This window comes from Macaca mulatta, chromosome 1 (genome assembly GCF_049350105.2).
Source record: "Macaca mulatta isolate MMU2019108-1 chromosome 1, T2T-MMU8v2.0, whole genome shotgun sequence".
NCBI lineage: Eukaryota > Metazoa > Chordata > Mammalia > Primates > Cercopithecidae > Macaca > Macaca mulatta.
In genome coordinates, this window is record NC_133406.1 from 56198211 (window position 1) to 56222794 (window position 24584).

At 35.8% G+C, this 24584-nt stretch overlaps 1 long non-coding RNA gene across 1 annotated transcript in view; it reads left to right on the forward strand.

Annotated features, from left to right (window-relative positions):
* Positions 1–5105: 5105 nt before the first annotated feature.
* The window catches only part of LOC144340847 (uncharacterized), a 52158-nt gene continuing 32679 nt past the window's right edge, over positions 5106–24584 (forward strand). Inside the window, exon 1 of the long non-coding RNA XR_013417315.1 lies at positions 5106–5222. This is a non-coding gene — a long non-coding RNA (uncharacterized LOC144340847). The remainder of the gene's footprint in view (positions 5223–24584) is intronic.

A 24584-nucleotide genomic window follows, 5' to 3' on the forward strand; every position in this document is an offset into this window, starting at 1 on the left:
AAAACAATTTAATAACAGGCAATTTACAGTCCTGATTATAATGGGCTGGTGAGGTTCAGTTCTAGATGCACTGGCAAAACTCAGCCAACAGATTTGGTGGTCTTATTTATTTATTTATTTTATAAAGTTAGCTTTTAATGGCCCATTTGTGATTGAATCCAGAATTACATAGTCTATATAATACTGACCTATGGTATACCTAGGAGCCCTGGATTTTGCCAAGAATTTCTGGCTGTGTCTATAAGACAACAACATGTCCAGATGAAAAATGTAACATAGTAGCTATTTTGTCTGTATAACAATTCTAGTGTTGTTCTTAATTTAACACAAATTTAACACAAACGCAGTAAACATAGATACAAGCTCCAAGTGTGTGGTGTGCCTTTTTATACAAGTTCTTTTGGAAAAAAGTTACTTGTTCATGTTAACTTGCAAGAACTGCATTAGAGAATAACATCCATCTCACTTGAAATTAAATTATTGAATTTGTTGGAATAAGTAGGCTTATTAATGATTATTGTAGTATGGATCATGAAAATTGAAAATATCAATTTATAAATAGTCATTTAATATCAGGCTTTTACTACTAGTTTAGCTTACTATTATGTTCATATATTTCTATTGAATTCAGACTGTGACTGACTTTCTTTTTGTTAGGAAGATATTGGAGGGAAGCGGTTATCTTCTTATTCTGTGTGTTGGGGGAGCTTTGAAAGAAATTAGAATCATTTAAGGCCATTTTGTTTCTTCATTTTGATAATGTTTTTATCCCTGTCAAAGGCACAATGACTATTTCTGAATCAGTGGAAAGCAAATAATCTAATTTGTACCAGGATTTGGGAGCATTTATTACACCATAATAAAAAATGAAATAGAAGTAAGACATAAAACATAGGGACATTCAGAAACCTACTCCTTCAGTCTCCAAGTGTTTCATTTCCCAGGCTCTGGTCTGCCTTTCTTCCTGTGACTCTTTAAATCACCTCGAGTTCCTTGGCTTTCTGCCATGTTTTCTTTCTTTCACACCAAAAGCATCTATATTTTAACACTAGCCTCTGGTTCTACTTGCATTTCTCCATCTTTTAAATCTCTTTTTGCATTAAAAAAAATAACAAAGGTTCAGTGATATATAATTATCGTCTGCCTTTTTCTTTCTTTTTCCTTGCCTCCTCCATTTCCTGGAGAAAACAAGTTCAGATGCTTAAGATCAACACGCATTTTTAACCTAAATATGATTCTGAGTTTTCTACTCTGATTTGGAAGAATGATATCAGATATTCTTGTCTCATTTGGGAGCCAAGAAGGAAAGCTTTTAATATCTAACCATAAAATATAATGCTTGCTGTCATTTAAAAGAATCCAATTAATGAAATTCCCTTTTAGTCCTACTTTAGAAAGAGAAGGCTGGGCACAGTGGCTCACGCCTGTAATTCCAGCACTTTGGGAGGCCGAGATGGGCAGATGACCTGAGGTCAGGAGTTCAAGACCAGCCTGACCAACATGGTGAAACCCCATCTCTACTAAAAATATAAAAATTAGCCAAGTGTGATGATGCATGCCTGTTGCCCCAGCTACTGAGAGGCTGAGGCCTGGGAATCACTTGAACCTGGGAGGCAGAGGTTGCAGTGAGCAGAGAGCACACCCCTGCACTCCAGTCTGGAAGGCAGAGTGAGACTCTGCAACCCCACCCCCCAAAAAAGGAGTAGTACTGCACAGATGTTGAATTTTATCAAATGTTTTTTCTGTATCTATTGAAATGATCATATAACCATTTTCCCCTTTATTATGTCAATACGGTGAATTACTTTAATTGATCTTTGAGTATAAATTCCTTTCTGGAATAAACATCTATAGTGATGAGCTCTTTTATTCCTGACATAAGTTATTTTTGCCACTTAAAATAGATATTAATATAGGTTTATCCCTTTTTATATGTCTTTTAAAAAATAACATTTGGATTTATTTGTTCTATAGTACATTTGTTTTCTTTCATTTCTTTTCACCTTTATATTTATTTATTTTTTCTACTTTCTTTAAATTTAATTTTCTGTTATTTTTAAATTTCTTAAAATGGATTCTTAGATCAATAAAAATCATTCATTAATGAAGGGGTGGCCTGCCCCTCCACACCTGTGGGTGTTTCTTGTTAGGTGGAACAAGAGACTTGAGAAAAGAAATGAGACACAGAGACAAAGTATAGAGAAAGAAAAAGTGGGCCCAGGGGACCGGCGCTCAGCACACAGAGGCACTGGTCTCTGAGTTCCCTTAGTATTTATTGATAATTATCTTTACCATCTTAAAGATAAGGGAGTGGCAGGACAATAGGATCATTTTAGGGAGAAAATTAGCAGTAAGACATATGGATAAAGATCTCTGTGACATGAGTAAGTTCAAAAGAAAATGCTGTGCCTTGGTACGCATATGCAAACATCTCCATAAACCTTTTAGCAGCATTGTGCCAGCGAGTCCCACTTTATGCCGTAAGGCGGTTTTCTCCTATCTCAGTAAACAGAGCATACAATCGGGTTTTACACCTAGATGTTCCATTGCCCAGGGATGGGCAGGATTTTTAACCAGCAAGCTGCCTTCAGGCACTTGTTTAACAAAGACACATCCTGCACAGCCCAAAATCCATTAAACCTTGAGTCACCACAGCACATGTCTCTTGCAAGATCAAGGTTGGGGGCAGGGTCACAGATTAACAGCATCTCAAATACAGAACAAAATGGAGTCTCTTATGTCTACTTCTTTTTATATAGACACAGTAAGAGGCTGATCTCTTTCTTTTCCCCACACATTAATTATTTACTCTTTTTTGTGACATATGCCTTCATGCTATACATCTTCCTCTAAGCATGGCTTTAGCTACTTCCCAAAATTTGATATGCCATATTTTGATCCTCATTTACAACATTATTATTTTTTTCTTTTTTTGAGAGAAGATCTCACTGTGTAGCCCAGGCTGGAGTGCAGTGTCACAGTCATGGCTCACTGCAGCCTGGATCTCCCAGGCTCAAGCCATTCTCCCACCTCAGTCTTCTGAGTAGCTGGGACTATAGGCATGCATCATCACACTTGGCTAATTTTTTGATTTTTTTTTTTTTTTTTTTTTTGTAGAGACAGGGTCTTGCTATGTTGCTCAGGCTGGTCTCAAACTGCTGATCTCAAGGGATCCTCCCACCTCAGCCTCCCAAGGTGCTGCGATTACAGGCCAGAGCCACTGCACTTGCCAACATTGCCATTTTGATTGCTTATTTACCTTATGGATTATTTAGAAATATATTGTCTAACTCTTGAATATTTAGGTATTTTCTAGTTATCTTTTGATTACTGACTTCTAGTTTGCACTGTAATTGAAGGGCATACTCCACCTACTATAAAACTTTTGCAATTTGTCCAGTTCTATTTGGTCCCGTGGGAATTTTGCTCTGTAACCACCTATCTGCTATTATAGAAGCAAATTATCACTGTGCTTTTATCTGAATTTTCTTGATTACTGGAACAATTGGTCATCTTTTGGGGTGTTTATCTTTTGTTCAGAAATTTTAAATGTTGATAAAGTGTAATTTAGTATTTTTCTTTAAAATTTGTGTATTTTATTTCATGTTTCAAAATACTATTTTGTAACTTGACATCCTACAGAATTCTTAGGCATTTTGTTTTTAAAGTTTTTATAACAGCAAAAGAACATACTACTTCAAGGCACCAGGATAACTTACAAACCAGGACTGGTCTAAGTAAACTGATATATACTATTATCCTATTAATAAGCCATTTTTTTTTAACTTCTCATTTTACTTCATTTGTTCAAATTGATTGAGGACCTCCTAATAGCAATAGCCACATTTTATTTAATTATCACAATAACCCTATGAGGTAGGTATTATTATCATCGTTGGTTTATAAATGAGGAAACTGTCACGTAACGGTAAGGAATCTGTAAGCAATAGAACCAGTATTAGAATTCAGGCAAACTTATTCCAGGATGTAAGTCTTAGTCACTATGGAATGCTAAGGTCATTAGCAGCACATGAATAACTGTAGTAATTACTCCCTTTGCCTTAGGGATTTCTCTTGGTTCTGCTTCTCTTCCTTTTCTTTCATCTAGTTTTTCTTGTTTCCATTTCTTTGTTTTTTACTTAGGTTCTGACTTTTTGCTTCAGTCCTCTGGATTGACAGTTCTATTTTAATGATCCGCCTAGCTTTGATTTAGTATTAAATTTTTATTTCTATCTACTAAATTTGGCTCCAATACATGGCCGTTCCTTGCGCTTTCACTCCATACAAGGCTAAGGCTGAGTCTATTGCTTGCTTAACATGGATTACTAAATGAGAACTATGCTATACTCTTCTCAAATCTCTAATAAAAACTAGCAACACATCCAGTGCCTTCTCTGAACATCACTTGTTCATCCATTTGTCCATTCATTTAATCTTTCCCTCTTTCCTTCTTTCTTTTTCTTTTTACCTTTCTTTCTCTTCCTTCCTTCATTATTTTCCTTCTTTCCCCCTTCCCTTCCTTTCCCTTTCCTTCCCTCCCTTTTCCCTCCCCTCCCCACTCCTCCTCTCCTCTCCCTTCCCCTCCCCTTCCTTTTTCTATTTGTCAAGCATTTGTCAATGTTGAACTGATCTGTTATAAGCATTGGAAACATGGAGAGGAATAAGGTATGTGCCTTGCCTTGTAGGCCTCATACTCCAACTGAGAAGACAGGTTTTAAACATAAGATAATCAGTGTGTTAACATTACATAAAGTATTCTAGGTTCCTTATGGATGGTGTCACAAAAGAGGTAAGAGATGAGTTGGATCTTCAAGGATAAGTTTTTCAGATAGATAGGAATGAGGAGCTAGGAGCTAAGACTTAAGTTAGAATGCAAGATCTTCATATATTCCTTTAAATAGAATAAAATTAGCTGAGGAAAAGTGCTTTGATTATGCTGGAAGAAGTGCTTATGGAATTTATGACATAAAAATACTTCATTTGGGCCTCTACTACTGTGCTCTCTCCCTCCTTTACTTCTTCATATTTCTCAAGGTGGTTTTGGTAACCACAAAGCTTGTGACAATTTATTGGAACCTCATATAGCAAGTGCAAAATACAATAGAGGTCCATAGTCAAGTCTGAAACCGTAAGAAGCCACAACATCCCCTGCCAGATCTGAGAGCATTCAGGCCCAGGGCTCATTTATCCTGCACAATCTGCTGTCAGTACAGAGTAACTCAGTGAGTCATTTGAAAGTTTTTTCCTTTCTTCACTTTATAGAGAGTTTTCTTGATAAGCTACTAAAACATTAATAAAGGTAGTTATTTTAGAAAGTGCAATTACTTTAGCCAGGTTGAAAAAAACTCTCTATATATGTTGTTTTTGTATATATACATCATTTCTATTGTGTCTTTCTTTCTTACAAAAAGGACATCTAACAATTTCGATTCCTAAAACATTTTTGTTAATTATACTTTGCCTATAAAATATGGCCTAGTCATGATATTGAGAATTATTTTCATTTGTTACAAAGTTATAATAAATAATGATCTCTGTCTTTCCTAAGTTAGAGAAGACTTTTATCTTTTTATTATTGAGATGGATTGCTACTGCTCAAATGATCACATTTATGCGTATTACTAACCTCGAAATTCATGTGATTTCTAGTCCAATTTATTTCTTTTCAGGTCACCAAGAATTCACAGCACTTTTTTTAACTTTTAGTTTACGTTCAGGGGTACATGTACAAATTACTTCATCACCCAAGTATTAAGCCTAGTGCCCATTAGTTATTTTTCCTGATCCTCTCCCTCCTCCCACCCTTCATGGCCTAGTAGACCTCAGTGTCTGTTGTTTCCCTCTGTGTCCATGTGTTCTCATCATTTAGCTCCCACTTATAAGTGAGAACATGCAGCATTTGGTTTTCTGTTCCTGTATTAGTTTACTAAGGATAATGACCTCCAGCTCCATCCATGTTCCTGCATAGGACATGATTTCATTCTTTTTATGGTTGCGTAGTATTCCATGGTGTATGTGTATCACATTTTCTTTATCAGGTCTACCACTGATAGACATTTAGGTTGATTCCATGTCTTTGCTATTGTGAATAGTGCTGCAATCAACGTACACATGCATGTGTCTTTATAATAGAATGATTTACATATTTTTAGGTATATACCTGGTAATGGCATTGCTGGATCAAATGGTAGTTCTGTTTTTAGATCTTTGATAAATCGCCACACTGCTTTTACAGTGGTTGAACTATTTTACACCGCCACCAAAAGTGTATAAGCATTCCTTTTTCCCTTTTGTTTTTGACTTTTTAATAATAGTGATTCTGACTAGTGTGAGATGGTATCTCATTGTGGTTTTGATTTACATTCCTCTAATGATTGGTGATGTTGAGCTTTTTTTCATATGCTTTTTGGCTGCATGTATGTCTTTTTTTTTTTTTTTTTTTTTTGAGACGGAGTTTCACTATTATTGCCAAGGCTGGAGGGCAATGGTGCGATCTCTGCTCACCGCAACCTCTGCCTTCCAGGTTCAAGTGATTCTCCTGCCTCAGTCTCCCGAGTAGCTGGAATTACAGGTGTCCACCACCACACCTGGCTAATTTTTTGTTTAGTAGAGACAGGATTTCACCAGGGTGGCCAGGCTCATCTCGAACTCCTGATCTCAGGTGATCCACCAGCCTCGGCCTCCCAAAGTGCTGGGATTATAGGTGTGAGCCACTGCGCCCAGCTATATGTCTTCTTTTGAAAAGTGTCAGTTCATGTCCTTTGCCCACTTTTTAATGGTATTTGGATTTTTTTTTCTCGTAAATCATTTAAGTTCATTATAGATGCTGGATATTAGGCTTTTGTTGGTTGCAGAGTTTGCAAAATTATTTTCTCATTCTGTAGGTTATTTACTCTCTTGATAGTTTCTTTTGCTGTGCAGAAGCTCTTTAGTTTAATTAGATCCTATTTGTCAAGTTTTGCTTTTTTTGCAATGCTTTTGCCATCTTTATCATGAAATCTTTGCCCATTCCTATGTCCAGAATGATATTGCTTAGTTTCCTTCTGGGCTTTTTATAGTTTACATTTTTACATTTAAGTATTTAATCCATCTTGCATTGATTTTTGTATGTGGTGTAAGGAAGGGGTCCAGTTTTCAATCGTCTGCATATGGCTATCCAGTTATCCCAGCACCATTTATTAAACAGGGAGTATTTTCCTCTTTGTTTTTGTCAGTTTTGTGAAAGATCAGATGACTGTAGACGTATGACCTTATTTCTGGGCTACCTATTCTGTTCCATTGGCTGATGTGTCTGTTTTGGTACTAGTGCCATGCTGTTTGGGTTACTATAGGCCTATAGTACAGATTGAAGTTGGGTAGTGTGAAGCCTCCAGCTTTGTTCTTTTTGCTTAGGATTGCCTTGTCTGTTCAGGCTGTTTTTGGATTCCATATTAATTTTAAAGTAGATTTTTCTAGTTCTGTGAAGAATGTCATTGGTAGTTGGACAGAAATACTATTGAATCTATAAATTGCTTTGGGAAGTATGGCCATTTTAACAATATTTTTTCTTCCTATTTATGAGCATGGAATAGTTTTCCATTTGTTTGTGTCATCTGTGATTTTTCTTGAGCAGTATTTTGCATTTTTCATTGCAGAGATCTTTTACCTTCCTAGTTAGCTATATTGTTAGATATTTTATTTTGATTGTGGAAGTAGTGAATGGGATTGCCTTCCTGATTTGGTTCTCTGCTTGTCTATTGTTGATGTATAAGAATGCTAGTGATTTTTGAACATTGATTTTGTATCCTGAGACTTCACTGAAGTTGCATATCAGCTGAAGAAGCTTTTGGACTGAGACTATGGAGTTTTCTGATATAGAATCATATCATCTGCAAACAGAGATAGTTTGACTTCCTCTCTTCCTATTTGAAATATTGTATAGCCCATTTTCACATAGCTATAAAGAACTACTGAGACTGGGTAATTTATGAAGAAAAGAAGTTTAATTGACTCACATTTCCACAGACTGTACAAGAAGCATTGCTGGGAGTCCTCAGGAAATTCACAATCACGGTGGAAGGTGAAGCAGGAAAGAGAGAGCAGAGCGGGAAAGTGCTACACACTTTCAAACAACTAGATTTCATGAGAACTCACTTTCTATCATGAGAAAAGCATGGGGGAAACTGCCCCTATGGTTCAGTCACCCCCTAACAGGCCCCTGCTCCAACATGTGGGGATTATAATTTGACATGAGATTTGGGTGGGGATACGGAGCCAAATCATATCAGGTGCCCTTTATTTCTTTCTTTTGCCTGATTTCTTTGTCCAGAACTTCCAGTATTATGTTGAATAGGAGTGTTGAGAGAAAGCATCCTTGTCTTGTGCTGGTTTTCAAGGGAACTGCGTCCAGCTTTTGCCCATTCAGTGTGATGTTAGCTGTGGGTTTGTCATAGATAGCTTGTATTATTTTGAGGTATGTTCCTTCAAAACCCAGTTTATTGAGAGGGTTTTTTTGTTTGTTTGGTTTTTTAAACATGAAGGTGGTGTTGAATTTCACCAAAAGCCTTTTCTGCATCTATTGAGAGAGCCATGTGGCTATTGTCTTAAGTTCAAAAAAAGCTTACTTGATCAGGCTGGGCACAGGGGCTCACGCCTGTAATACTAGCACTTTGGGAGGCTGAGGCGGGTGGATCACCTGAGGTTAGGAGTTCAACACCAGCCTGGCCAACGTGTTGGAACCCTGTCTCTACTAAAAAATACAAAAAAAAAAAAAAAAATTTAACTGGGCATGGTGGCGAGCGCCATAATCTCAGCTGCTCAGGAGGCTGAGGCAGGAGAATCGCTTGAACCCGGCAGGTGGAGGTTGCAGTGGGCCGAGATCACAGCATTTCACTCCAGGCTGGGGGAAAGAGCAAAAGTCTGACTAAAAATAAACAAACAAACAAACAAACAAAAATATATTACTTGCTCATGGTGGATAAGCTTTTTGATGGGATTCACAGCAATTTTGAGCAACTCTAAGTTATCCACTTTCTATTTTTGCCTACATCTAATATTTTCTAAATGTATTCGCTAACTCCTTATTCCAAAACACAAAATAAAATGATTATTTAAAAAATTTATTGCTCCACACATGCATTAATACAAAAAGTAGACAAATTAACAAAAAGTAGAGAAAGAATAGATAACATTTTTTAAAATCAAATTATAAATGACAAAATTATTTTTTAAAGGTAAGGATCTAGCAATCATATTCAAGTTCAGAGTTATATGTATTTTTATCAATGTTTAATAAGAGGAAATAGGTTTAATCTATAGTAGAAGTTATTAAATTAGATATTAACAGTGTTGCTCATCTCCCACTAAATTTTGAAGCAAAAAAGCAATTTAAGAATAGTTCTGGCCTGGGTTTCCAAATTAAACTTTATTTACAAAAACAGGAAAGTTCCAACTCCTCCAAAAGAAAGAGTAGTTTTACCTGGAATAATGTAGAATTGCTGCAAATAATAAACTTAGGATGGTGAAAAATAAAAACAAAAACACAATGACAAATCATAGAGTTTATTTAGAATAAATCTTTAACCAATTTAGGTATGTTCTCAATGCCTCCAATAGATAGTTGTGCAGGCCACTGAATATGCATTTTAGTATACAACTATCAATAGAAATTTTTATACCTTCACCTCTGATTTCTGAATGTTATTGGTTTATAAATTATATAAATTTTAAATGTAATCAAATATAATAAAATATTTACAAAATTGAAGATTAAAGGATAAGGCAAATATTAAACAAATATAATTTATAATATGTTTTATTTCATTTATGAATGATTCAAAACATTTTAATTTCCCTGAAATATTTTTATGTAAAGTAAAATATCAAAACTTTTGGTTTTTATAGATACGTATATTTTCTTATGAGAAAAATATTAAGAATATATTTCATTATTGTTAAAAATTTATATCATAAAACAATTCTGATACTTAGTTTTAATGATTGTGATAACTCAAGCTTACACAAGAAGAAATATATTATTATCTGTGCTTATTAAATCATGTTACATTTTATTTATCAACTATGCAAAAGTTTTTGTTTAAATATTTCCATTAAATTCCTGGCATTTCTGATGTTCATCAGGTATTGTTGCACAATAATTGGGAGATTTTACAATTTTATAGTTTTAAAAATTAATTCACACCCTGTAGAAATTGCATGGTAAAATTTAAGTTTAGAAAATGATGCTTTAAAGTTTTTTAAAGGTACCACATCCTTTGTGGCAAAACAAAGCTCAGAAATGAAAAATATTTTTATTCATCTGTTTTAATAGGGCAGAAAATGAATATATGCATTTCTCTGTTGAACCCTTGTGTTGTGAAACTGTCACAGGTCCTTCCGAACATCTTTACCTCCTGACAGAGGACCAGGCTCAATTTCTCTATTAATTTATAGCAAAATACTTCTTTCTTTTTAAAAAAATTACACGTTCTCATTTTTGCTTCCTTCACTTCAATGGGTTGCCATGAATATTTCCTGTGGGAAGGCATTCCCCACTTTGTAGACCATTTGTCTAGCCTCTATATTAGTGAGTACTCTGGCGGATGGGGTGCTGATCAAATGGATTGTGCTTGGGCACACAATTGATAGCTTTGCTTTATAAGCAGATTTCTTCTATTGAATCACTATCTTCCCTCCTTCAAATTCTACTGTTTGGTCTTAGTTTAGTTTACTGGAAATGGTAAAAAATCATATCGCAATTGAGTATTTCAGGGCTAGAGGGTACTTTAGAAGCCATATGGCTTGGTTTCCCACTCAGCATAGGCATAGGGTTCCCAGATTTAGAAAATAAAAATACAGGGCATACACTTCTTGAATCTCAAATAAACAACACATTTTAAAGTATATGTATGTTTGACATATTTGCAAATGCTTGGCATTCTGTGTTTTTTATCCAGCAACTGTGTATATATGGCCTCTGTGTCAGATTTTTAGCATGTGGGTAGCCAGTCTCACCCTTCTCTGAATAGAAAATAATATATTTTGGTACAGAAGGAGGTAATTAATTATAAATGGAGTATAAATGTATAAACACTGAAATTGGCTAGGGTCACATTTTTATTTTAATTTGCTCTTTGTTTTGGATTTAAATTATCCAATATCTAGTCACAATAGATCCTTAGAAGCTTTATGTAATGGGAACAAACATAATACAAAAAATGAATTTTAGATTTTTTTTCTTCCTGAGACAGAGTCTCTCTCAGTCACCCAAGTTGCAGTATAGTGGCATGATCTTGGCTCACTGCAACCTCTGCCTCCCAGGTTCAAGCAATTCTCATGCCTCAGCCTCTTGCGTAGCTGGGACTACAGGTGCATGGCACCACACACGGCTAATCTTTTTTTTTTTTTTTTTTTTTTTTTTTTTTTTTTTTTTAGGTAGAGATGGGGTTTCACTATGTTGGCCAGGCTGGTCTCAAACTTCTGACCTCAAGTGATCCACCAGCCTCAGCCTCCCAAAGTGCTAGGATTACAGGCATGAGCCACTGTGCCTGGCCTTAAATTTTAGATCTTGAAGATCCAGGTCTCATGTGTCATCATTGAGGAAGATGTACTACAAAATGTTGAGTTGATTAAAGGCACAAAATAATGGTGGCTGAACTGCACAGACAGCATATGTTTCTGGACTTCTGACAGAGAAAGTCATCTTCACTGACCATAGGATATTCTCCAAGATTCCTGGTAGGTTTGGTCTTCTAGGACATCCACAGATCTCTAAAGAAACACCAGCCTTGGAACACAGTTTACTGTCTGAAACTTTGGTGTTTGCATTCATTTTCAAAGAAACTCTCAAAATGCACTTGTCAAATGATGCACAGAGAAAAACTCACCTCCAAACTTCATTCTCAGTCATGGGCAATGCATATTGCCATTCTTCTATAATCTTAAATGTGAGTTAGTGTAAGGGAAAAAAAGAAAACCTCCTTTAAGCTGAAATCACTATTGAAATACAGCTGTTGTGTCTATGTAGTAGATTTGGAGACTACAAAAAAATGGGCTGTGGAGGTAAATTAAGAAGTTTGGATTCTAAGAACAAAGTTCCTTATTATAGACATGCTAAGGCTAGTACATGTGCTGGAGATGGAGCAGGGTCAGATTCAGGGTCATATGACTTGTGCAGTCGCACAAGGTCCAGCACCTAGAAAGGCCCTATGCTTGGTTTAATGCTTTACTTTCATTGTCTTGAAATTCTTAATAATTTTGAGCAACAGGGGGAGGTGGAATCCTGCATGTTCATTTGGCAATGGATCCTGGAAATTATGTAGCTGCTCCTGGAAGGAGATGATGACTTTGGCCAAGGCTGTGGTTTGTGGCCAGAGAGCAGAGCTTTCTCATGTACTATATTCTCTTCAATGACAGCTCTGTGTCCACAAGGTTTGCCACCATTCACTGGGGTCTGTCACATGTACACTGTCATTCAAGTCATGTCCATGCTTTGGACTTTCATTATCATTTCCTCTTGTATCTAATTGGTTGTAAGATCTATGGTTTCTATCTCTTATGTGTATTTAAATTATATTCCCTCTTCTATCTCCTCTGCGAATGACTCCCTTCAATCCTTTTCATTTCTTACTTGGTCAATTATGCTATGTTATTGGAATATATGACTCTAGCTTAGTCATATCCTCTCCAGTTCATTCTCTATAGCAGGGTCAAATTCTGCTCATTACCACTGACAACTTTTGTAAATAAAGTTTTCTTAGAATACACTTAAATCCTTTAATTCACATGCTATCTCTGGCTGCTTTCATGCTCTAGCTTCAGAGTTAATACAGACTGGTATGGCTTGCAAAACTCTAGCTCTAGCTGCAGTTGCAACACAGACTGGTATGCGCTGCCAAAGCTAAAATACTTACTACTTGGCCATTTACAGAAAGTTTGCTACCCTTAGTGTATAGTTACGACAGAATCATCTTCTAACATGCACATTTATTATTATTATTATTATTATTATTATTATTATTTTACTTTCTGGCCTAATTCTTGTATTGTTTCAACTAAAACTCTAAGCTATTCAGCTTGGCATATTGATTTCTAAAGTAGTCTTCTGCCTACTTTAGCCTCTGTACTAACACACTTCAATATCAAGCAGTACCTTGACCATTGGTCTCCATAGGGGTACAGAGGAGTAGGTGGGTGGGAGGGAGGTGGAGGAATATTTTAGTGCAAGGCTGATCAGATTAACTTTAGAAGAATTTTCAAATGCCCCCTATTAAATGGCTGTCTTAGTCTTCTTGGGCTGCTATAACAAAATACCATGTAATAGGTGGCTTAAACAACAGACACTTATTTCTCACAGTTCTAGAGGCTGGGAAGTCTAAGATCAAGGTGCTGGCAGATTCAATGTCTGGTGAAGGCTTTCTTTCTGGCTGGTGGACAGCCACATTCTTGTTATGTCCTCACATGGCAGAGTGAGAGAGAGAGTTCAGGCCTTACTTCCTGTTACTAATCCCATCACGGGGACCCCATCCTCATGACCTGATGCAAACCAAAGGCCCCAAATACAAATGCCACCACACTGAGGGTTAGAGGTTTAGCATATGAACTTCGGAGAGACACAAGCATTCATTTCATTACAATGGCCCTTTGTAGGACCATATAAAAATGGGAAAACGGGGAGAAGGACACATGCAGTTTGATAAAAAAATAACTCATGATCTCTTTTTGCTTCTCCTAATTCCTCCCCACTTGAGAACCACTTATCTGGACATACGAACTCACTTTCGCTTCTCTAGCCACTGTGATTTTGCACATGCTACTCCTCTCCCTGGAACACCCTCCCCCACCATGTGTCTCAGGCTAACTCCTAACAGCCTTTCGAGACCCTGTTTCAACTCTGTTGACATGACCTCAGATCCTCAGTCTGAGCTAGATATCTCTTCTCTGTGTTCCCTTAGAATCAATTTTTCCTAGCTTTAGTATTTAATAATAGCATTTTAGTTGTGGCTCTCTTTCTTTGTTAGCCATGTTTATATCGTTAATTCTAGAAAAACAATTAGCACACAGTAGACATTCAATAAATGCTTGTTGAATTGATTGATGGCAGTTTTGTCACTTGACCAGTAAGTGGGAATGCATTTATATAAACCATATTCAAGATACTGACATGTTTTTATTCAGTTTTTTTTTCTCCTCATATCTTTTTTTTTAATTATTATACTTCAAGTTCTAGGGTACATGTGCACAATGTTTTTGTTCAGTTTTTAAAAATCAGTTAGGATTTTGATTTTATTATGAAGATTTTTTCTTCAGCATCTAAAATTGAACTAACAAAGTTAAGTTTCTTTTTAAAAATTACCTTTCTCATCAATTTTATAAACAAAGATGAATATATATCCTCTAACCCTCATCCTTTTGGTAATTATTTCTTATTTAAACTTTCAAGTGATAGAAGAGCCTAATCTACTCTCCAGAATTTGGTGGCGAATTGTTGTTGTTACTGTTGCTGTTTTAATTTAAAACAAAATATGCTGTTAGGGTGGCAGTCCCTAATGATTGCTTGTAGAGAACAAGAAATTACTATAGCAAAATGCCACACGGGCTGGGCTGCCTGCTACAGATCATTAGTTACTTCTTTGCCTTCTAGAGCCTCATGGATTTAAAAAGACAAGACCAGGAAAAGTATAGAGGATTTCCTTCTGCCCCTTGTTTGGAAAACATGCCTTTTTCAAGATGAATAAAAGTAATTTCTATTCAGGCTGTAAATATAATATATTATTATCCAAACAGAAGAGATCTTCACTGATAAAAAATACTCCAAATTCAGCATATGTCTACAAAGATTAACATTCATTGCTTATTATATGTCAGATGTTATCATAAGCATATTCTATGCATATGCACACTAAAATTTTAACAGTGCTATATTACTGATGAGAAAAGGAGGCTTAGAGGGATTATGCTGTAATTAGTAGGCAGTGAGGCCAGAATTAAAACTCAGGTGTTCTGATTCCAGAAACTTCATACTTATCTGCTATATTCTAATCCTTCTGAAACAAAGCACCCCTTTTCCTTGATGTGCAGTCAGGCTCCCTGGAAAATATCATGTAGTTAAATAGCATGAAATATTATTTCTAAAATACAACTCTGCATAGTGTTTAGAGTGACCTATGTAATATCAGAGGGGCAGTGGCTGCCTCTGTGACAGAGGAGGCATAAGAAGTCAGTCAAATGACTTTGGCAGCTTCATATGCTGGAAATTAAGAGTGACTGCAGGACTCTACTAGTTTGAACTCCCAAGGTATAGAGGACTGGCAGTCAACTTTGAGTTTGCTCAATTATTTATTCTCATCTAGTCATGGGAATATCATATTTGTCTTGGATTAGAAGAAAAGCAACTTTGCAAGCCTCGTTAAGCCAAGGATAATATCATCTCTAGAAATAAAATAACATGCCAGTCATTCAACCTACAAGCAAATAAAGTACATTTATAAATACATTTAATTTTTACCATGTTAGACTTGAATGGAACTGTATGATGAATGCCAAGGCTTAGTGAGGCAAAGCATCCAATCCAAGGCCATGTGACAGAATTGGAACTAGAACCAAGAGGTATACTCTTTGTACCAGTGTATCTAATGGTCACGTTCCTTATTTCATGGTTGTACATTTGGTCATTGATTGCTTGTAGCTCTTGGCATTAGGATAATTATTTACTATAAACCAAATAAAATTTGAGTCAGTGATAATGTGTTGTCAGGTACATGAGCTTGCAATATTCTTTATATCTTTAAATTCTTCAACCAACATACATATAGCACGTCAACTGTGTGGTAATATCTAACTCTTGATAATTCAAGTTGGTTCTCATTCTTCTGATGTCATCAGTGACAGTCTAGTTCTCTGTCTGATTATGACTGTGGTGCTTACTCTAGTGAAGTTGCAGCCATAGGATACCAGGGTTCTCAACTTTCCTCCTCTGGTCCTCGCTCTTCCTTTTTTTGTTTATATTTTTCGTTCCAGTTTTCTTAAAACATAAGGTCTTCAGTGTTTTCTAGGACTTCCATCTGTGTCTTATTTCCTATCCTCTTTTGTTTCTTTCAAAACTTGGCTTTGAAAGAGTTCACTTTGTCTTTTTTTAAGTTTTCTGTCACCTCATCTTCACAGTCCCCTAATTTAGTCCTGAAAACATGCTCAGGTAATCCCTAACACTGGAAATACCCTCTTAGCCCTGCCTAGAGCTATTAGTCTTTTTGTTCTTCTTCTATGCATCTCTAAATTTCTTGAAAAGTGATGTGAAATAATTGCTACACTGCCTAACCACTCATTCATAGCCCCATACCATGTGCCTTGCTTCCCCATCCCTCTGATGAAATTGCTGTCTCAAAGGACAACATAAATTCATTATTGCCAAATCCAATGGCCTTTTCTTGTTTGAGCTTCTTTTTCATGACTGCAGCATTTGAGAACTGTTCTTTTCTTGAAAATATTTCCTCTCTTATACTCTGTGACCCCACCATGTCCTACTTTCCTCCCACCTCTGTATCACTTCTCAGTTTTCTTATCTAGTTCCCCTTCCATCTCTTTCCTCTTAAGCTCAGACATTCCCCCAAGGTTCTGTGCTCATTTATTTCCTCTGCCTTTCAGTCTGTCTTTGAATCATCTCATTCTCTTCCATAGCTTCAATTATCAGAGAAGTTGTTGACTCTCTGAGTCATAGACTTTAAGTAGCTGACCAAAGCAATGAAACTCCTCCATCAAATATTGACATAATAATAAATCATTTTATAACATGTGCTCATAATAACATTTACTGAGCACTTCCTATGTGAGCTATTAAATCCTCACAACAACTCCGTGAAGCTGGATAAGAAAACTTGCCAAAGAGCCACACGTTCCAACTTAATATAGGTGGCATTCAATTCCCAGCAGTTGACTATAAATAACTTAGGGCACCCAAATTCTGCATATATTAGAAGAATTGTGGCACCTTGAATTTCTTTGCAGGAACTCCTGAGCTATCACCACTAAGATGATAGCTACAAAATCTTTCTGTCTAGCAACAGCCTGAATTCCATGTAACTCTCTTTCTAGAATCAATTTTATTGAGGCATAATTGACATAATATAAATTGCATATATTTAAAGTGTTCAATTTCATAAGTTTTGGCATATACACACATATATATATCTATAAACCATCACACTTTCAAGATAGTAAACACATCAATTTTCTCCAAATGTTTCCTGAATACCCTTCTCACTCCTTCTTACTTGCCTTCATTTCATTTGCCCAGAGGAAATTACTGATCTGCTTTCTGTTATAGGGAAGTTTACATCTTCTGGAGTTTTATAATTAATGGAATCATACTGTTTACCCTTTTTATCTAGCTTCATTCACTTAGCTTAATTATTTTGAGGTTCATTCATGTCACTGTGTGTAATAGCACTTTGTTCTTATTTCCTGCTGAGTAGTATTTCATTATATGGATATACTAAAATTTATTTATCCATTAACCTGTTGATGGACATATTGGGTTGTTTCTATTTTGGGGTTATTGAAAACAATGCTGCTACAAATTTTTTGTCTAAGTCTTCATTTGGACATATTCTGTTATTTTTATTGGGTAAATAACTAGGAGTGGACTTGCTAGGTATATAATACATATACTTTTACAATTTTTAAATGATGGCAGGCAGTTTTGCAAAGTGACTGCACCATTTTACATTTCCATCCTCATTGTTTGAGAATTCTAGTGCTCCACATCCTTGGCAACACTTGGTATGGTCAGCATTTTTAATTTTAGCTGTTCTAATAGGAATGTACTCTAATCTTATGGTTTTAATTTTCATTTACCCAATGACTAATAAAGTTGAGCATCTGTTCAGGTGCCTCTTGGCCATCCACGTGTATTATTTTGTGATGTGTCCCTTCAAATATTTTTTTCCATTTGAACAATTGAATTTTTTTCTTACTCTTAACTTTTGAGAGTTCTTCATATTATCCAAATAATACAAATAACTCAGTATCTGTAGCATGTGCCTTATTACAGATATTATTTGCAAATGTTTTCTCCAAGTCTGTGATTTATCTTTGAATTTTTTAATAGTAACTTTTAAAGGTCACACATTTAAATTTTTATAAAATACAATTTATTAATTTTTAATGAATTATTCTTTCAGTTTCATATCAATTAAATCTTTGTTTAATGCAAAGTCACAAAGATTTTCTATGTGTTTTAGAATGTTAATGCTTTTGGTTTTGCATTTAGGTCTAGGATCTATTTTTAGCTAATTTTTGTATATGGTGTAACATGCGAATCAAAGTTTATATTTTGCATGCCATTATCCAATTGTTCTAGCACCATTTGTCAAAGGACTATGTTTTCTCCACTGCATTGCCTTTTCACCTTTGCCAAAATTCAGTTGTCTCTATATGTATGAGCCTGTTTCTGGACTCTAGTTTGGTCCATTAATCTATTTGTCTTTTTTCACTGCAAGCTCCGCCTCCCGGGTTCATGCCATTCTCCTGCCTCAGCCTCCCAAGTACCTGGGGCTACAGGCACCTGCCACCACACCTGGCTAATTTTTGTTATTTATTTATTTATTTATTTATTTCGTAGAGACAGGGTTTCACTGTGTTAGCCAGGATGGTCTCGATCTCCTGACCTCGTGATCTGCCCATCCTGGCCTCCCAAAGTGCTGGGATTACAGGGGTGAGCCACCGCGCCTGGCCTATTTGTCTATCTTAATACCAATACCACACCATCTTTATTACTTTAACCTGAATAATTAGTCTCGAAGTCAGGTAGACTTAATCATCTTTTTTTTTCTTTTATAAAATTGCTTTGGCTTTCTAGATCCCTTAAATTTCCAGTAAATGTTAGAATCAGCTTGTCAATTTGTACATAAAAGCTTGATGAAATTTTGACTGGGAATACATTGAATCTATATATTAATTTGCAGAGTATCTGCATTATAAGATGTTGAGTCTCCTCATCCATGAACAGAAACAGTTCTGTACTTATTTAGGTTTTCTTTAATTTTTCTCAGTAGTATTTTACAGTTTTTAGTTTGCATGGCTTGAACATCTTTTGTCAGACTCATATGTAAGTAGTTGGTATTTATTGATGGTATTTTCATGGTTTTAAAAATTTCAATTTGTAATGTTCATTGGGAACAGTTAGAAACACAATTGAATTTTTATATTGACCTTTTATTCTGCAGCCTTGCTAACTCACTTAGCTTTTTTTTATTAGCTTACTGTTCACTGAAGTTTTTACAGAAAAGATCACACTGCCATCAGATAAAGACAATTGTGCTTTTCTCTTACAAATCAGGATGTGTTTTGTATAACTACTCTTGGCTTGGGAGCTAAAATATCTTGCACAATGTTGAAAGGAAGAGATAAAAGCAGACATCATTATCTCAATCCCCATTTTAAGGGGAAAACATTCAGTTTTCACTACTAAAAATAATATTAGCCATAGAATTTCCACAGATGACAATTATTAGGTTAAGGAAATTCCCTTCTAACCCTAGTGTGATGAGAATTTTTATCAGGAAAGAATGTTGGATTTTGTCAAATGCTTCCCTCTGTATCAACTAAGAAGATCATAATAGATTTTCCTTTTTAGTTTTTTACCACGATACATTACATCTATTGATTTTTAAATGTTAAACAAATCTTGCATTTCTGGGACAAAACTTGATTTGGTTTCAATTTGCTAAATTTTATTTAATATTTTTGTATCTGTGTTCATGAAGGATATTGCTCTGTACTTTTCTCTTTTTTTAATGTCTTTGTCCAGATTTTGTATCTAATACAAAGTGAGGAATAATGTCTTCAATTATTTGGACTAGTTTGTTTAGAATTGGTATAAATTTTTCCTTAAACATTTCATAGAATTTACCAGCAAAACTGTGTGGACCTAGAGTTTTCTTTTTTGGGAATTTTTTTCCCATTTTTTTATTCAGGTAAAATATGCATAACATAAAGTTTATTGTATTAACCTTTTTTCTATTTTTTAAAATTATTTTTATAAACTTTATTTTTAGAGGAGTTTTAGATTCATAGCAAAATTGTACAGGAGGTATGGAGATTTCCCAGACCAATATATTTGTTACAAATCAAATGATAAATCTATATTGACACATCATTATCACCTAGAAGTCAGTGTTAACATTTTTTAAAATTGCTTTTCTTTTTCTTTTTCTTCTTTTTTTTGAGACAGAGTCTTGCTTCGTCGCCCAGGCTGGAGTGCAGTGGTGCGATCTCAGCTCACTGCAATCTCTGCTGGCTGGGTTCAAGCAATTCTCCTGCCTCAACCTCCTGAGTATCTGCGATTACAGGTGCCCGCCACCATGCCCAGTTAATTTTTGTATTTTTAGTAGAGACAGGGTTTCACCATGTTGGCCAGGCTGGTCTCCACTAGGTTTACAGGTGTGAGCCACCATGCCCAACCAAAAATTGTTTTATTTTTATTTATTTATTTTTAATTTTTTAATTTTTTAATTTCAATAGGTTTTTGGGGAGCAAGTGATGTTTGGTTATATGAATAAGTTCTTTAGTGGTGATTTCTGGGATTTTGGTGCCACTATAATCTGAGCAGTGTACATTGTACCCAATGTATAGTCTTTTATCCCTCGCCAAACCCTCCTTTTCCCCCAAGTCCCCAAAGTCCAATGTATCATTCTTATGCCTTTGTGTCCTCATAGCTTAGCTCCCACATATGAGTGAGAACATACGGTGTTTAATTTTCCATTCCTAAGTTATTTCACTTAGAATAATAGTATTCAGCAGGGTGTGGTGGCTGTAATCCCAGCAGTCTGGGAGGCTGAGGCGGGTGGATCGCCTGAGGTCAGGAGTTCGAGACCAGCCTGGCCAACATGGTAAAACCTTGTCTGTATTAAAACTACAAAAAATTAGCTGTGTGTGGTGGTGGGCAGCTATAATCCCAGTAACTGCAGAGGCTGAGACAGGAGAATTGGTTGAACCCAGGAGGGTGAGGTTGCAGTGAACCAAGATCTTGTCATTGTATTCTAGCCTGGGTGGTGACAGAGTGAGACTCCATCTCAAAAAAAAAAAAAAAAAAAAAAAGATAATAGTCTCTAATTCCATCCAGGTTGCTGCAAATGCCATTATTTAGTTCCTTTTTATGGCTGAGTAGTATTCCAAGGTATATGTATACCACATTTTCTTTATCCACTCATTGATTGATGGGCATTTGGGCTGGTTCCATATTTTTGCAACTGCAAATTGTGTTGCTGTAAACATGTGTGCAAGTATCTTTTTCATATAAGTTATTTTCCTCTGGGTACTTAGTAATGGGATTGCTAGATCAAATGGCAGATCTACTTTTAGTTCTTTGAGGAATCTCCACACTGTTTTTCACAGTGGTTGTACTAGTTTATCTTCCCACCAACAGTGTAGAAATATTTCCTTTCACCACCTCCCCTCCAGCATTTATTATTTTTTGATTTTTTTATTATGGCCATTATTGTAGGCATGAGGTGGTATTACATTGTGGTTTCGATTTGCATTTCTCTGATGATTAGTGATGTTGAGTATTTTTCCATGTACTTATTGGCCATTCGTGTATCTTCTTTTGAGAATTGTCTATTCATGTACTTAGCCCACTTTTTGATGGAATTTTTTTTTCTTGCTGATTTGTTTGTGTCCTTTGTAGATTCTAGATATTAGTCCTTTGTTGGATGTATGGATTGTGAAGGTTTTCTTCCACTCTGTAGGTTGTCTGCTAACCTTGCTATTTCTTTTGCTGTGCAGAAGCTTTTTAGTTTAGTTAAGTCCTATCTAGTTATCTTTGCTCTTGTTGCATTTGCTTTTGGGTTCTTGGTCATGAAGTCTTTGCCTAAGCCAGTGTCTAGAAGGGTTTTTCCAATGTTATCTTCTAGAATCTTTATGGTTCCAGGTCCTAAATTTAAGTCGTTGATCCATCTTGATTTGATTTTTTTATAGAGTGAGAGATGAGGATCCAGTTTCATTCTTCTACATGTGGGTTGCCAATTATCCCAGCACCATTTGTTGAATAGGATGTCCTTTACTCACTTTAATTTTTTATTTGCTTTGTTGAAGATCAGTCGTCTGTAAGTATTTGGTTTTATTTCTGGGTTCTCTATTCTGTTCCATTGGTCTATGTGCCTATTTTTATACCAGTACCATGCTGTTTTGGTGACTAAGACCTTACAAGCCTAGTTTGAAGTCTGGTAATGTGATGCCTGATACTGATTTGTGTACATTAATTTTGTATTCTGAAACTTTGCTGAATTCACTTACCAGTTCTAAGAGCTTTTTGGATGAGTCTTTAGGGTTTTCCAGGTATACAGTCATGTCATCAGCAAACATAGACAGTTTGACTTCCTCTTTACCAATTTGGATGTCCTTCATTTCTTTCTTTTATTTGCTCTGGCTAGAACTTCCAGTACTATGTTGAATAGAAGCAGTGAAAGTGGGCATCCTTGTTGCTCCAGGTCTCAGGGGGAATGCTTTCAACTTTTCCCCATTCAATATAACGTTGGCTGTGGGTTTGTTGTAGATAGCTTTTATTACCTTAAGGTATGCCCCTTCTATGACAATTTTGCTGACAGTTTTAATCATAAAGTAGTGCTAGATTTTGTCAAATGCTTTTTCTGCATCTATTGAGATGATCATGTGATTTTTGTTTTTAATTCTGTTTATGTGGTGTATAACATTTACTGACTCATGTATGTTAAGCCATCCCTGCATCCCTGGTATGAAACCCACTTGATCATGGTGGATTATCATTTTGATATGCTGTTGGATTCAGTTCACTAGTATTTTCTCAAGGATTTTTGCATCTGTGTTCATCAGAGATATTGGTCTGTAGTTTTCTGTTTTTTGTTATATCCTTTCCTGATTTTTGCATTAAGGCTTCATAGAATGATTTACAGAGAATTCCCCTTTTCTCTTTCTTCAGAATAGTGTCTATAGGATTGGTGCCAATTCTTCTTTGAATGTCTGATAGAATTCAACTGTGAATCTGTCTGGTCCTGGGCACTTTTTGTGGACAATTTTTTTATTACCATTTCAATCTCACTGCTTGTTATTGGTCTGTTCAGAGATCCTATATCTTCCTCTATATCTTCTTTAATCTAGGAGGGTTGTAAATTTCCAGAAATTTATCCATATCCTCTAGGTTTTCTAGTTTATGCACATAAAGGTGTTCATAGTAGCCTTGAATGACCTTTTGTGTTTCTGTGTTATCAATTGTAATCTCCTGTTCCATTTCTAATTGAGCTTATTTGGATCTTCTCTCTTCTTGGTTAATCTCACTAATGGTCTATCAATTTTATTTATCTTTTCAAAGAAGCAGCTTTTTGTTTCATTTGTCTTTTATATTTTTTTGTTTGTTTCAATTTCATTTAGTTCTGCTCTGATCTTTGTTATTTCTTCTACTGGGCTTTGGTTTGGATTGTTCTTGTTTCTTCAGTTCCATGAGGTGGCACCTTATATTGTCTATTTATGCTCTTTCAGACATTTTGATGTAGGCATTCAATGCTATGAACTTTCCTATTAGCCCTGCTTTTTCTGTATCCCAGAGGCTTTGATAGGTTGTCACTATTATTGTTCAGTTCAAAGAATTTTTTATTTCCCCTTTGATTTCATTGTTGACCCAAAGATTATTCAGGAGCAGGTTACTTAATTTCCATGTATTTGCATTTTTGAGGGTTCCTTTTGGAGTTGATTTCCAATTTTGTTCCATTGTGGTCTGAGAGAGTACTTAATATAATTTCGATTTTCTTAAATTTACTGAGACTTGTTTTGTGTCCTATCATATGATCTATCTTGGAGAATGTTCCATGGCCTGATGAATAAGATATATATTCTGCAGTTGTTTGATAGAATGTTCTGTAAATATCTGTTAAGTTCATTTGTTGTAGGGTATAGTGTAAGTCCATTATGTCTTTGTTGACCTTCTGTCTTGATGACCTGTCTAGTGCTGTCAGTGGAGTATCAAAGACCTCCACTATTACTGTACTGTGATCTATCTCTTTTCTTAGGTCTAGTAGTAACTGTTTCATAAATTTAGGAGCTCTAGAGTTAGGTGCAAATATATATTTAGACTTGTGATACTTTCCTGTTGGACTAATCCTTTTATCATTATATAATGTCCTTCGTTGTCTTTTTTTTTTTTTTTTTTTTTTTGACGGAGTCTTGCTCTGTCGCCAGGCTGGAGTGCAGTGGGGTGATCTTGGCTCACTGCAACCTCTGCCTCCCGGATTCAAGTGATTCTCCTGCCTCAGCCTCCTGAGTAGCTGGGACTACAGATGCGCACCACCACACCGAGCTAATTTTTGTATTTTTAGTAGAGACGGGGTTTAACCATGTTGGCCAGTCTGGTCTCAAACTTCTGAACTCAGGTGATCCACCAGCCTTGGCCTCCCAAAGTGCTAGGATTAAGAGGCACGAGCCACTGCAGCCGGCCCCTCTTTGTCTTTTTTAACTGCTGTTGCTTGAAAGTTTGTTTTGTCTGATATAAGAGTAGTACTCTTGCTTGCTTTTGGTGTTTATTTGCATGAAATATCTTTTTCTACCCCTTTAAGTTCATGTGAGTTCTTATATGTTAGGTG